The sequence below is a fragment of the Ailuropoda melanoleuca genome, chromosome 7, assembly GCF_002007445.2.
Source record: "Ailuropoda melanoleuca isolate Jingjing chromosome 7, ASM200744v2, whole genome shotgun sequence".
NCBI classification, from domain to species: Eukaryota; Metazoa; Chordata; class Mammalia; order Carnivora; family Ursidae; genus Ailuropoda; species Ailuropoda melanoleuca.
In genome coordinates this window covers 96893690-96906822 of record NC_048224.1, presented here as the reverse complement: position 1 = coordinate 96906822, position 13133 = coordinate 96893690, and positions in this window count along the sequence as shown.

The following is a 13133-nucleotide window of genomic DNA, read 5'->3' as shown; positions in this document are numbered from 1 at the left end:
TATAGAGGATATTGGAACAAGTCAAACAGGAAGAAACAGGCAGATAAACCCAGAATGTGGCATATTCTATAAGAAACCTGGCCTGGACTGTTCATTGAGCCAATATAATTTTTAAAAAAAAATCTGCATATTAAAGAGACTCAAAAGATGTAACAACAAATTGGAATTTTGGATCTTAAAAAAAGAGAGAAAGATATTTTGTAGTATTATACTTAATCTTGGAAATTTTATACCAAAGCTTTTATAGCTTTTATGGCTGAGTAGTTGTGGTGTCTACAACTTATTTCCAAGTGATTCAGAAAAAATGTATATGTAGATATATAATATATATATATGTAAAACTAATATATACACATANCTAATGCGGCTTTTTTTTTTTTTTTTTTTTTGTAGCGCATAAAGTTAACGTCCGCGTTTCCAGCGCCGACAGGCGGTCACTTCACCAGAGGCCAGGATATGCCAGGGTTGAGACGGATGGGTCGTTTGGGGGGGGCAGTGCATCCAGTTTGGGGACAGTGAAACTCAAAAGAGGTGTTGCCAGCCACTCTGCATAGGAGAAAAGTTTACTTTTTTTAATAAAGACTCGCTCCATTCACTCTGCTTTGCGATCTGCCCTGACTCAAAGAAAAGCATAACGTAGCATTTTGTCAAGTCCCCACAGGCAAATCAGTTTGTAGAGGTTAGAGCACAATGAAAATGGTCAAAGCAAGAAAACCTGGATTTAAGGGACATGGGTAAATTGGGCAGTTGTGTCAGTGCTTGTTTTCTCTGTCCCTCTGCCGCTGGACCCGTCCAAAGTCCCAGCGCGGCTCTGTGACGTTGGCGTCAGCATAACCAGGACCAGCTGGCTCCTCAGCGTCGCCGGTGTCCTTCTCTGGCTTTCAGGAGCGCTGAAGCGCAGGGGCGGGTCCCCGAGTGAGCCTGCGCGGCGGCGCCGCGGAACACCGCGTTGGACGCTCCTGTGCGATTGGACAGCTGAGACTTACGACAGCCAATCGGAGAGGAGCAGGTGGAAGAGGTTGCTGGCCGGGGAGACACGCCCTAAAAGTTTGCTCCGCCCTCCATGGTTTTCCACCTCTGAGGGGCTACACGGGATAAAGACGCTTCTGTGTGGCTCCGGCCCCCGCTGTCCAGTCACGGGGAGAAACCGAGAACTTAAGCCCCATCACCCGCCGCCGCCTTATCTGAAACCATCATCACAAACACAGACTTAGAGCAGAGACTGCGGAACTAGACAGAGCCGCTCCTGGGATTGGGGAGGAAATTGATAGTTACAGAAGGAAGGAAATAATTACCATGGGTGGAGCTAAAACTCAATACAAATTCTTCTCCTTTTAATTGGGAAACTCCGTTTGGGCTTCCCAAGTCATAGTTTTAAAATCGCGATGATTCTAATGCCATCGAAATATGTTTTCAAGCACATTGCTTAGGTACTTATTTTAATGAAAGGCATTTTCAGGTAATTAGAATCAGAAATTCCATCCTATTGCCTGCAATTTGCAGTAGTATACTGTGTTTAGACCATACACATGCTACAAGTATATTTCAATTTCTGGCACCATTTATCCAGGAGTCAGGAAAAGATTCGCCATTCTGAAGGTAAATAGAGGACTCAAATTGCTAATAATTTTTATTGGTTGTTAAATAGGATCTACTCTTATCAATTATTTACATTTTGCAATTAGTGTAAGTTGTTAACTATGCTGTTCTAGTATCAGAATTCTTCAATGGTTAAATGTGAATCCCTGACATGTTTGTTCTCATGGTGCAGTGTAGTAAGAATTTACCATTGCATAACGCTTAAATAACTTTAATAAAATGCTCCATGAAACACTTATATCCCCTTACTTTAAGAAGTGTTTTAAAGAATGGGTTGAGGAGTCCCACTGGAAAAATTTGGGACAATATTACCATTAAAAACAATGACGATAATTTATTGAATCAAAAAAATAGGTAAAATGCGTGTTTTCAGAATGGTACTAAAAACAAGTGGTGCCTTGGCTGGCTCAGTTGGTAAAGCATGTGACTCTTGATCTTGGGGTTGTAAATTCAAGCCCCACACTGAGTGTAGACATTACTTAAAATCTTAAAAAGAAATAAAGGAGAAAGGATGAAAGCTTTTCTTTCAGAGATATACCAGAGAACAAATGTAGACCAATTGATAGAATTAGTAAAACCACCATTTTCTGAATCATTCACAATTGATTCAGGCAAAGTTCATCAAAGGTTGCTAAAAGCCCCTGGTGAAAGATCTTCAGGATCTTCACACAGTCTCAAGGTATCAAGCCATAACTTAATTATTACAAAAGAAAAAAAAATGTACCTTTACCTTAAAAAAGAAAATCACTGCCTTAAACAAATGACTAAAGCTAGAATCACTAATGGGGCAATCTGATATTATGTGCTTACTGATGCAGTGCAATTAGAAATACACAACATCATCTAGGAANAACAGTCTCAAGGTATCAAGCCATAACTTAATTATTACAAAAGAAAAAAAAAATGTACCTTTACCTTAAAAAAGAAAATCACTGCCTTAAACAAATGACTAAAGCTAGAATGACTAATGGGGCAATCTGATATTATGTGCTTACTGATGCAGTGCAATTAGAAATACACAACATCATCTAGGAAATATAATTGCCAAAATTGTTTAACCTGAATCTAATAAAGCTTCTATACAGTAGTTCCCAACCAGGAGCTGGATCCCCACCCCTTACCCAAGTGGGCACATTTGACAATGCCTGGAGACATTTTCAGTTGTCATAACCTGGGAGAGGGGGGTTGTTACTGCATCTAATGGATACTGCTAAACATTATACAATGGACAGGACAGCTCCCCACAAGAATTATCTGTCCCAAAATGTCAATAGTGCCAAGGTTGAGCAGCCCTGGTCTAGATATAAGCAAAAACTTAAAGGATATAGAGGATATTGGAACAAGTCAAACAGGAAGAAACAGGCAGATAAACCCAGAATGTGGCATATTCTATAAGAAACCTGGCCTGGACTGTTCATTGAGCCAATATAATTTTTAAAAAAAAATCTGCATATTAAAGAGACTCAAAAGATGTAACAACAAATTGGAATTTTGGATCTTAAAAAAAGAGAGAAAGATATTTTGTAGTATTATACTTAATCTTGGAAATTTTATACCAAAGCTTTTATAGCTTTTATGGCTGAGTAGTTGTGGTGTCTACAACTTATTTCCAAGTGATTCAGAAAAAATGTATATGTAGATATATAATATATATATATGTAAAACTAATATATACACATACATGTGTATGTGTATTAAAGAGGGAGACAAGGTAAATGTGGCAAAATGTTTAAAATGGGTGAATCTAATTGGAGGTGCTCATTATATTGTAACTTTTCTCTTAACTTTGAAATTTTTCAAAGTAAAAAGTTAAAAGTATAGATTATACTAATTTCCTTCACATCCAAAATTTTTAATTGGAATTAAGGTCTGTATAGATAAGTTAGTGCCGTGGAAAATGGTAGCAGCTGACTAAACCAAAAATAATAATAATTATTATTATTTTCATTTTTAATAAGATAAATCATCAATTTAAAGTCTACAATTAGCTTAAATTTGGGGGAAATCCTAAGGATGATAGCAGAGCTTTGCAAGGCAGGGTATCTGAGTGACTCATCTGGTTAAGTGTTAATCTTCCACCCAGGTCATGAGCCCAGAGTCCTGGGATTGATCCCAGCATCAGGCTCCCTCTTCCCCTCCCCTTCCACCACCCCTCCCCTCCCCTTGCTCTCTCTCACTCTCTCTCTCAAATATATTTTAAAAAGAGAAAGAGAGCTTTGCTAGGTACAAGAGAATAAAAAGGAGGAGATAAATTTATTTGGAGTCAATGGCGTAAGTTAACAGAAGAGAGAGACAATCCATTCACTTCTGTTTTGTCCTTATTTCAGTGAAGGAAGTGGTTCAGAGTGAAAAAGGATAGAATGTGGAAAAATAGGAATAGGAACCACAATAAAAGGTGAGATTATAAGAATACCTAGTCACTCTAAAGCACGTTAAATCTTTTGATCTTAAGCCATTAACATCCCAGAGAATACTAAAATAACCTGTGAATGACTTAGATGAGCCAATGCCAGGGAGCCCTGACAACTGTTGAGCTCATCAGGAAACATGGTAGAAGCCTGGAAACAAGCAAAATTATTTCCAGTTTTAAGAACAGAAAAAGAGTCTTTAAAATAAATGATGCTGGAACAACTGGATATCCACATGCAAAAAAGTAAGTTCCTTACATTATACACAAAAATTAACCCAAACTAAATCATATATTTAAATATAAGAGCTAAAAATATAAAACTCTAGAAAAAGTAGAACCCAATTCTCCATGACCTTGGGTTAGGCAATAGATATGACATCCAAAGTATAAGCTAAAAAAGAAAAATTAGATAAAGTGGACTTCATCAAAATTTAAAACTGTTGTGCTTCAAAGGACACCACCAAGACAATGAAAAGAGAATCTACAGAAAGGGAGAAAATTAGGGGTTTGAAGCAAGAATATGTAAAGAACTCTACTGACTGAATAGTGAAAAGACAACTCAAAAATGAGCAAAGCATTTAAACAGATATTTCTCCAAAGAAGGTATACAAATGGACAATAAATGATGAAAAGATGCCCAACATCAGTAATCATTAGAGAAATGCAAATCAAAATCACAATGAGATGCTTCACACCCACTAGAATGGCTATAGTTAAAAAGATGGACGATAACAAATGTTGAGGATGTGAAGAAATTGAAATCTTCATACATTGCTGGTGGGAATGTAAAATTGTGCAACCATTTTGGAAAACAGTTTGGCAGTTTCTCAAAAAGTTAAAAATAGAGTTTCCATATGACTCAGCAATTCTACTCCTGGATATATATATCCAAGAGAAATGGAAACTAATGTCCACACAAAAACTTGTATTTGATGTTCATAGCAGCATCATTCATTATACCCAATAAGTGGAAACAATCCAAATGTCCATCAACTGATGAATAGATAAACAAAAGGAGTAGGGTTTCACAAACTAAAGACAAGGGAATTTGCTGTTAACCCATTAATCATGATTCTAGAACATATGACTTAGGAGATAAATTTTTAGGAGGAAGAGTAACTGAAATAGCTAACCTCTAAAGATTAACTTCAGAATTCTATGATTCTAAATCATGCCAGATGAACCTCATTTTATTATTTTCTTAAAGTTTCTTAACTAGTGAATACAAGCAGTTGGGTGTGGCCATCAGGACAGACCAGGTCATTTCCATGACAATAAACAACCACAAAATACTAGTGGCTTTTAATTAAAAAAAAAAAAAGTTAATTTTTCTAAAGAAAAAAGAAAAAATGTTCATTTTTCTTTCATGTTATATGTCCAATGTAGGTGTTTGGAGGGTTGGGAGGAAGGTCTCTGATCATAATGGTTATCCTCATTTCAGAATCTTGACAGAGCATTAACCATCAGTAACATTGCTGATTGAAGCAGTAAGGGTAAAAAGCTCTGGAGAATCTCACACAGGAAATAAATGCTCTGCCAGGACTGAACATATGGCAACACAGGAAGTCAATCACCAGGCATCAGAAGGTAGAGAGGCATAAATATTCAATGAGGAAGATTAATGGCTGTGGTACCAGCATTATTTGTAATAACAATGAGGTACCAGTATTATTTGTAATAACAAAACCCTGAAGGTAGCCAAAATGTCCATCAATGAGGGAATATTTAAATAAGTTATAATGGGTGCCATGTAGACATTACCAAAAAAATGAAGTAGATCACTACGTACTAAGATATATTAGATACATATGTGGAGTAAGAATAGAAGCAAGTTGTTACATGATGAATTACTACAAGTCATTAAGAAAAAGGTAAAAATCCCATGAGAAAAATGGGCAACGTATCTGAATAGGCAATATACAAAAATGAAATCTAAATAATGAATAAATATGTAAATATGTTTAACCATATCAATAACCACAAAATGAATTTTTAAAAATTTTATTGAAATGTAGTTGACATACAATATTAAATTAGTTTCAGGTATACAACATAGTGATTAAAACAATGGACTATCAATAAAATTCCACTTTCAGAGCGCCTGGGTGGCTCAGTCAGTTAAGCGGCTGACTCTTGATTTCAGCTCAGGTCATGATCTCAGGGTTGTAGGACTGAACCCCACATCAGGCTGAGCACAAAGCCTGCTTGAGGATTCTCTCTCTCCCTCTCCCTTTGCCCCCCCCAAAATAAATAAATAAATCTTAAAAATGAATGAATTAATTAAAATCCCACTTTTATCTAACCCAGTGGCAAAACCTAGTAAAGAATGTTAAATGTTGACAAGAATATGGGGAAATTGATTCTTTAATACACTGCTCAAAGTTTCGAAGTTCATACAACCACTTTGGAGAGTATTTTGGCAATATCTAGCAAAACTGAAAATGTGCATACATTATGGTTGAACATTTCCATTTTTAGATACTTATTCCAGGGAGAGATATTCATTGACACATTGCTTTAAAATAGAAGAATGAGAACAACTCCAGTATTCAATTGAGAGTAAATGGGTTTAAAAAAAAAAAGTGGTATATTCATAAAATGAAATGCCCTAGCCAGTCTAAAGGAATACACTAGAGCTCTCTCTGTGTAAATTTGGGTAGATCTCAACAATGTAATGCCAGGTTTAAAAAAAAAAAAAAAAAAAAAAAGCAGGAGCCCCGGTAAAGTTTATTTCTTTAATAAGAGAATAGAAGCAATTATGACAATACATTACTCTTTCTTGAGTAGTAAGAATATGGATGTTTTTAGATTATTATTTATAATTTTTGTTACATTTTAAATATCTCAAAAACACAAGTTGTAACACTGTTGTATTACATCATACTTTATGCTAATAATTTACTTTTATTTTCGGTAAAATATTGTTCTATTGTCAATATAATCAAAATATAAGCAATATGAAAAAACAAGGAAGAAAAAAGGGAAAGGGGGGCAAAAAAAAAACGCCAAAACTGTAATAGTGACCTTCAGAAATTTGAAAGACACATGTACAAGAAAATTTAGATTTGTTGTCAGTCCTAGAGGGTAGTTGTAAGGACTAAAGAGAAGATTTCATCTTAATATAATAATCGTAATCTAGGCGCAGTCCAACAAGGAAACAGGCAAGCTCAGAACAGTGAGTTGCCCAGTGATGGAAGTGCTTAAGCCTCTACTAGATGCACATTATAGAAAGGAACCCAAGTGGTTAGACCGGTTCAGTGGTTTGTCAAAGGATTTTCTAAGGAGGCCTAGTGGCTCCACTTGGTGCCTCAAGAACCATAGTAGAGGGCAAGGAGAAGGGTGAGGAATGTGGAATCTAGACCTCCAAGCCCACTCAAAGCTGAATAGCACTACTTTAACTTGCTTTACACACTGCATTTTGATGAAAGATTTAATTTGAATGAAGGATTCAACAAATAAAAGGAAGTTATAAGAACCATGAGGCTAGATGAATAAACCAGTTATTCATTCAACAGGGATTTATTAAACCCACACTATAAGCCAACCATTGTGCCAGGAGCTGCAGGTAATATCAGCAGTCATGAGCCCTGCCTTTGGAGTTTAGTCTATCTGAGGATAAAAACATTAAGTTATATACTCAAAGTAAATTAATTACAATTGTAGTCAGTGCTATGAAGATCGAACCAAACCTGCAATTCTATGTATGACACTATGAATCCATATTTTTATTATTAAAATGACTATTAAAGAAACTTGATTCCATGTTTTGTATATGTGTGTCCTTGAATTAGATTATTTATTCAAATATCATTTTAACAACATGTATTTACCGTGCTAGGCATGGTTAGGCAGCAGTAAGACCAATGGAGTCCTTGTCCTCATAGAGATTTCATTCTGTTTAGGGGGAAGGAGTTAAGATGGCGGAGGAGTAGGGAACCCTAACCTTGCCTCATCCCTCGAAAACAGCTAGATAATTATCATATCATTCTGAACACCCAAGAAATCATTCTAATTGTTTAGGGAAGATACCATGTGTTTTATTTAATACATTAAATATTAGAAATGATCACTGTGGTTTTTGTCAATTATTACAAAATATAATGAAATATGAGCATAATTGGACATAAATACTGCAAAATGAGTTATAAAGTGATGAAAAGATTGAGAGGACATATACATAAATATTACTAACATAGATATCTTGGTGATAATAGAAGTATGATTTTATGCCCTTTAAAGGTATGTGTATTTTCCAAAATTAGCACGTACTACCCATATAAAAACATATACAGGTCCGAGAAGAATATGGCAGAGTGAATTTATGTGGCATCTTTCATTCTCTGAAATCTTAGTGTTCCACATCTATGTGCTGTATGGTTGGTAGTTGTATCAATCTGAAGATTCTTCTACCTTTGTCAAGGATTTTATCATCTAATATACTGCAACATTTCTCATGAGATGTATTTTATATTTCTGTTTATATTATTTCTCTTTGTTATTTGCTATGGATGACATAAATTCTATTTATATATTTGAAACACTATTTCTCATTTAATACATTACTTGCCCTAGGTATCCTACATATCCTTTTCACTTAATCATTTTTTATAAGTAACTGAGTACTTCCAATGTGTTTTAGATTTCACTGAACATTTCCAAATCTACATTAAGTAGTTCTGATATTCCACTGAAAGTGCAGTAGATACAGGAGATGTTGGTTCAGGCCTCTTCAGTTTCCATAACACCTAACTCAAGTAAAAAAAAATTTTTTTCAAATGGAGTATATAAGGATACAAGGGGTCCTGTAGAACTCAGGAGCACAAAAGTAGTAGCTCAGAAAGAACAGGAAGAAAGAGCTGACGGCCCCCAGACGCCCAGGCGAAATTCCATCTCTACATCTCTAGGGCTCTCTTTACTTCCTAATTTGAACGACAGTGTATGTGCTTATCTCCTGAGTTTACCTAGCATAGTTCCACCCCCTTGAGAGACCAGACCCTCGCTCCCTCTTGACCCCAAATGGAAATTTCAGGGAAGGCATCTGGCCTGGCAGAGCACGAGAAGAGAGCCCAGCATGGGGTTCCGTCAGTATGGTCAGAGGATGGGAGCCCACTTTACACAGAGCCTGCCAGAGGACCACCACATCAGAGAAGCAGGGAACTGAGGTATTTACGTGAGCAGACACCCCAAAAGCTATCTACCGCAGTTGTATTCCTCCTAAATGTTTATAAGTCAAAATTTGAAGAACCTACAATTTAAAAGAACGCTAGTTGCACCCACTTATAAAATCGGTCTGCACTATTTAATGGATCTTCTGGATATAGTCCAATTTTCCCATGATTGTTTTTACTTAAATAAAAATCATGGACAGTCATTTTGCACCAACTTTACAACATATACAAGTTTCCTATGTACGTACAAGAGGAATTGGCCCATTTTGCTTTCTTCGTGTCACGAATTAGGCTGCATATATTTTTGTTATTTTATTCAATATGCTTCAAGCACTACATTCTGTCATATTCCTTAAAGCCATTAAACTTACTTTTTAAGCTGTTCAGGACAGAGACCATATGTATTTGGTGTCCACACATGAGCTAAAACAGTGCACAGAGCAGTGGAAATTGCCCCCCAAATCTTTGTAGACTTTTGCAGTAATATTCATACTTAATGAAATTTGCCCAGATTACTTCTCATATTTTCTCACCTTTGACAGAATTACCCTATAAATATTTTACAAATCACTTATTCTCTTAAAAGCTTGCCACTAACACATGACCTAACGTGCATCTCCCTCTTCTGATCTTCTCCAGAGTTCAATCACAGTCATTTGTCCCTGCTCTTTGGTACTTAAGCCACTTTTCAGCACACTGAGACTTATCTAAACTAATGTGAATCAATTTTAGAACTACATTTCACGAGAAAGTACATGAAAGAACACATAAATAGGGTTTATCCTTCCCCTTGTTTTCCACTGATGTTAACTCCTCCCTTTAGAGTGGTCAGCAAAGTAATAAAATTCAACGTAAAATGAATGTTAGCTACATTTCTTTATGGATATTTCTTCCACTCTCCGTTTCTCTTGAAGTATTGGGAAGTTTTGACCAAATATACACACATATGAATTTACCAAAATATATATATATCCAAATATATGTATCTATTTATTTAGTGAGCTCTTACTGACAAGTAATTTTCAGTGAAATTTGTAAATTGTAGAGCTAAGATTCTAGAGTATTCTGACCCTAAAGCATACACACTTAACTCCAGTATCCTAAGAAACTGGTAAACACTGGGAGCCTTGACAAGAGGAGGATGAAACGTATGAGCTGATTTTAGGTGTGTTAAATCTAAAATGAGGAAACCTGCTGAATATCATATTGAAACTGCGGCTATAAACAGATGAAGGGCAGATCTGGAGATGCTGATTTTTGGAGTCATCTTCATACAAGAGATTGTTCAAGAATTCTAAGTAAACAGGTAGTGAGGAATGACAGAAACAATGAGGAGAGGCTCAAAGTTGAAGCCTAAGGCGCGACCACAATAAAGAGCCAGAGGAAGGGGAGGGAGCAAAAAATAACCAGAGCTGTACTCAGATGGCCAGAAGAAGGGGGATGAAGCAAGGGTAAACCGTGTGGATGGATGATTAAACCAAATAAACCGAATTCAGTTAAAATCTATTTGCTTGACAAGCTGCAGATGACAGCTTAAGAAAACAATAGGAAAATACATATAGTCTCATCCTGTACATTGATACTCACATATCATCATCATCATTATCATCAGAACAAAATTTATTGAAAGTGCTAAGTATTTTCTTAAATGCAAATGAGGAAACAGGATTATAGTGGTAAACTGGCCTTTGCAAGTCGCTGTGCCATTAAATGACAAAGCTAGGATTTAGATCTGTGTGGATCCAACACTCAGACCACCTTCTTAACCAATACACCATTCCCAAAATATGGGACAAGTGCAGATAGAGATCGTTTCTAGATTTCTATCATGAAATTCCTATTATTTCTATCATAAACATTTCTATCATGTTTGTAGACATGATTTAAATAACACTGACCCAATAAATATTTATTGAATCAATAACATGGTGACAAAGTTGCCCCCTTTTCCATTTCTCTTTCAGTTTGTCTAATGGTCTCAAACAAGTGGTGTCAGTTTGGAGCAAGTATTTCTAACATCCCTCCAGCATTTGCCAACTTCCATTTCTAACAAAAAAGATAGCAGGGCTGCCTGAAGGTCAGGATCTTCTGTAGACAACAACATCTAACCAGAATTTAATAATGTTGCTCTGTTTTCACAGTATTTATTTTTTATAGCTAAAAAATAGCTATTCGTGGCAAATTATTCTGGTTTTCCATTTACAGTGGTAAATAAAGTTTCCTATCTAAATGCATGTAAGATTTTAAAAAGTGGCTTTGTTTAAAAACATATATTAAGCAAATAATACTATAGGAAGTATGTGGATGTGACAAAATTGGGAGGGTAGCTTGTGGAATGACTAAAATTAGGAAAAACTGCATTATGTCAAACACCTCTTCCCTTTCTGTGAAATCCTTAATCATAATAACCTTGATGCCAGGGATCAGTTAGTTATTTCCCTCCCCCCCACCACCATTTATTTCCATCATTCTTTCTGTAGCACTGTTGCAAGCAATGCTTTCCAAGTGATTGCCATTTATATGGTAGGTCTTGTCTTGACTCTTTCTTTTCTTCTCTTCTCTTTTCTCTTTTTTCTCTCTTTCTCCCTTCCTTTCTTTTCTTTCTCTCTCCCTTCCTTTCTCCTTTCTCCTTTTTTCTTTCTTTCTTTCCCTTTTTTCTTTCTTTCTTCTTTTCTTTCTATCTTCCTTCCTTCCTTCCTTCCTTCCTTCCTTCCTTCCTTCCTTCCTTCCTTCCATCTGCTCATCAGCTGTAGGAGCACTAGCTGGCATACTGCCCTCGAATGAAATGTTAGTAGGCCAGAAAGTTGAACTGACCTGTGACACTGCTCTCACAACCTAAATCCCTTCACTGGCTTTCCAGGGCTAAAAATACTGAGAGCTCTGAATTACCAGCCAGGAGTCACCTCTGATAATTTTTGCTGTAAAGGATTAGAAGGAGACTTTTCTAAGCCCAGGGGAAATAAAGCTGGTTCACATTCACTTTTATGCCTAAAATGTCTCAGTAATAAATAAAAGGTTGGTTACTGCTTTTCAGAGCTTGGTTGTTTTACCCCTCTGCTCACTTGAAACTATCCTATTATCTGTGTTCCACTTCTCAAGGAAGATTTTTTGACACAGATGATCTCATGTAGAAGAAGAGCATGTGAGCAGAGATGAAGGGAGTTGCTGGGCACACTGGTTCTACCTAGAAAGAAAGAAAGAAAACAAAACTTGACTCATAACTCTCATATGAGCTAGGTAATGGGAGTTCTTATAATGTGCTTTATACATTTCTATGTACTAGTTCACTTAATAACAAAGCTACTAGAGATTGTGTGTGTGTGTGTGTGTGTGTGTGTAAAATCCCCACTTTGCAGGTGAGGCCCGAATTCGTAGTCGGTCAATGGCAAAGCTGGGGTCTGAGCCTAAACTTCTGATAACAAGTTATCCATCATCCCCTACCTACTCAATCCCATTCCACTTGTGCAAGCCACTCCAACTGCATTTTTGTGATTTTTGCAAACTCCCAAAACTACCCTGGATTTTGGGTGAGAGAATACTTAGAAGTGAGAGAAGATAGGTCGGGTTCTGGGAACAGCAAAGAACAAAACAATAAATAAATAAATAAATAAATAAAAACAAAATGGAAGAGGCTGTGGATCTCTACTTTTTTTTTCTTTTTTTTTTTAGTGAGTTTTTTTTGTTTTTTTTTTTAATGATTTTTTAAATTATATTATGTTAATCACCATACAGTACATCCCCGGATTCCGATGTAAAGTTTGATGCTTCATTAGTTGCGTATAACACCCAGTGCACCATGCAATACGTGCCCTCCTTACTACCCATCACCAGTCTATCCCATTCCCCCACCCCCCTCCCCTCTGAAGTCTTCAGTTTGTTTCTCATAGTCCATAGTCTCTCATGTTTCATTCCCCCTTCTGATTACCCCCCCTTTCTTTATCCCTTTCTTCCCCTAC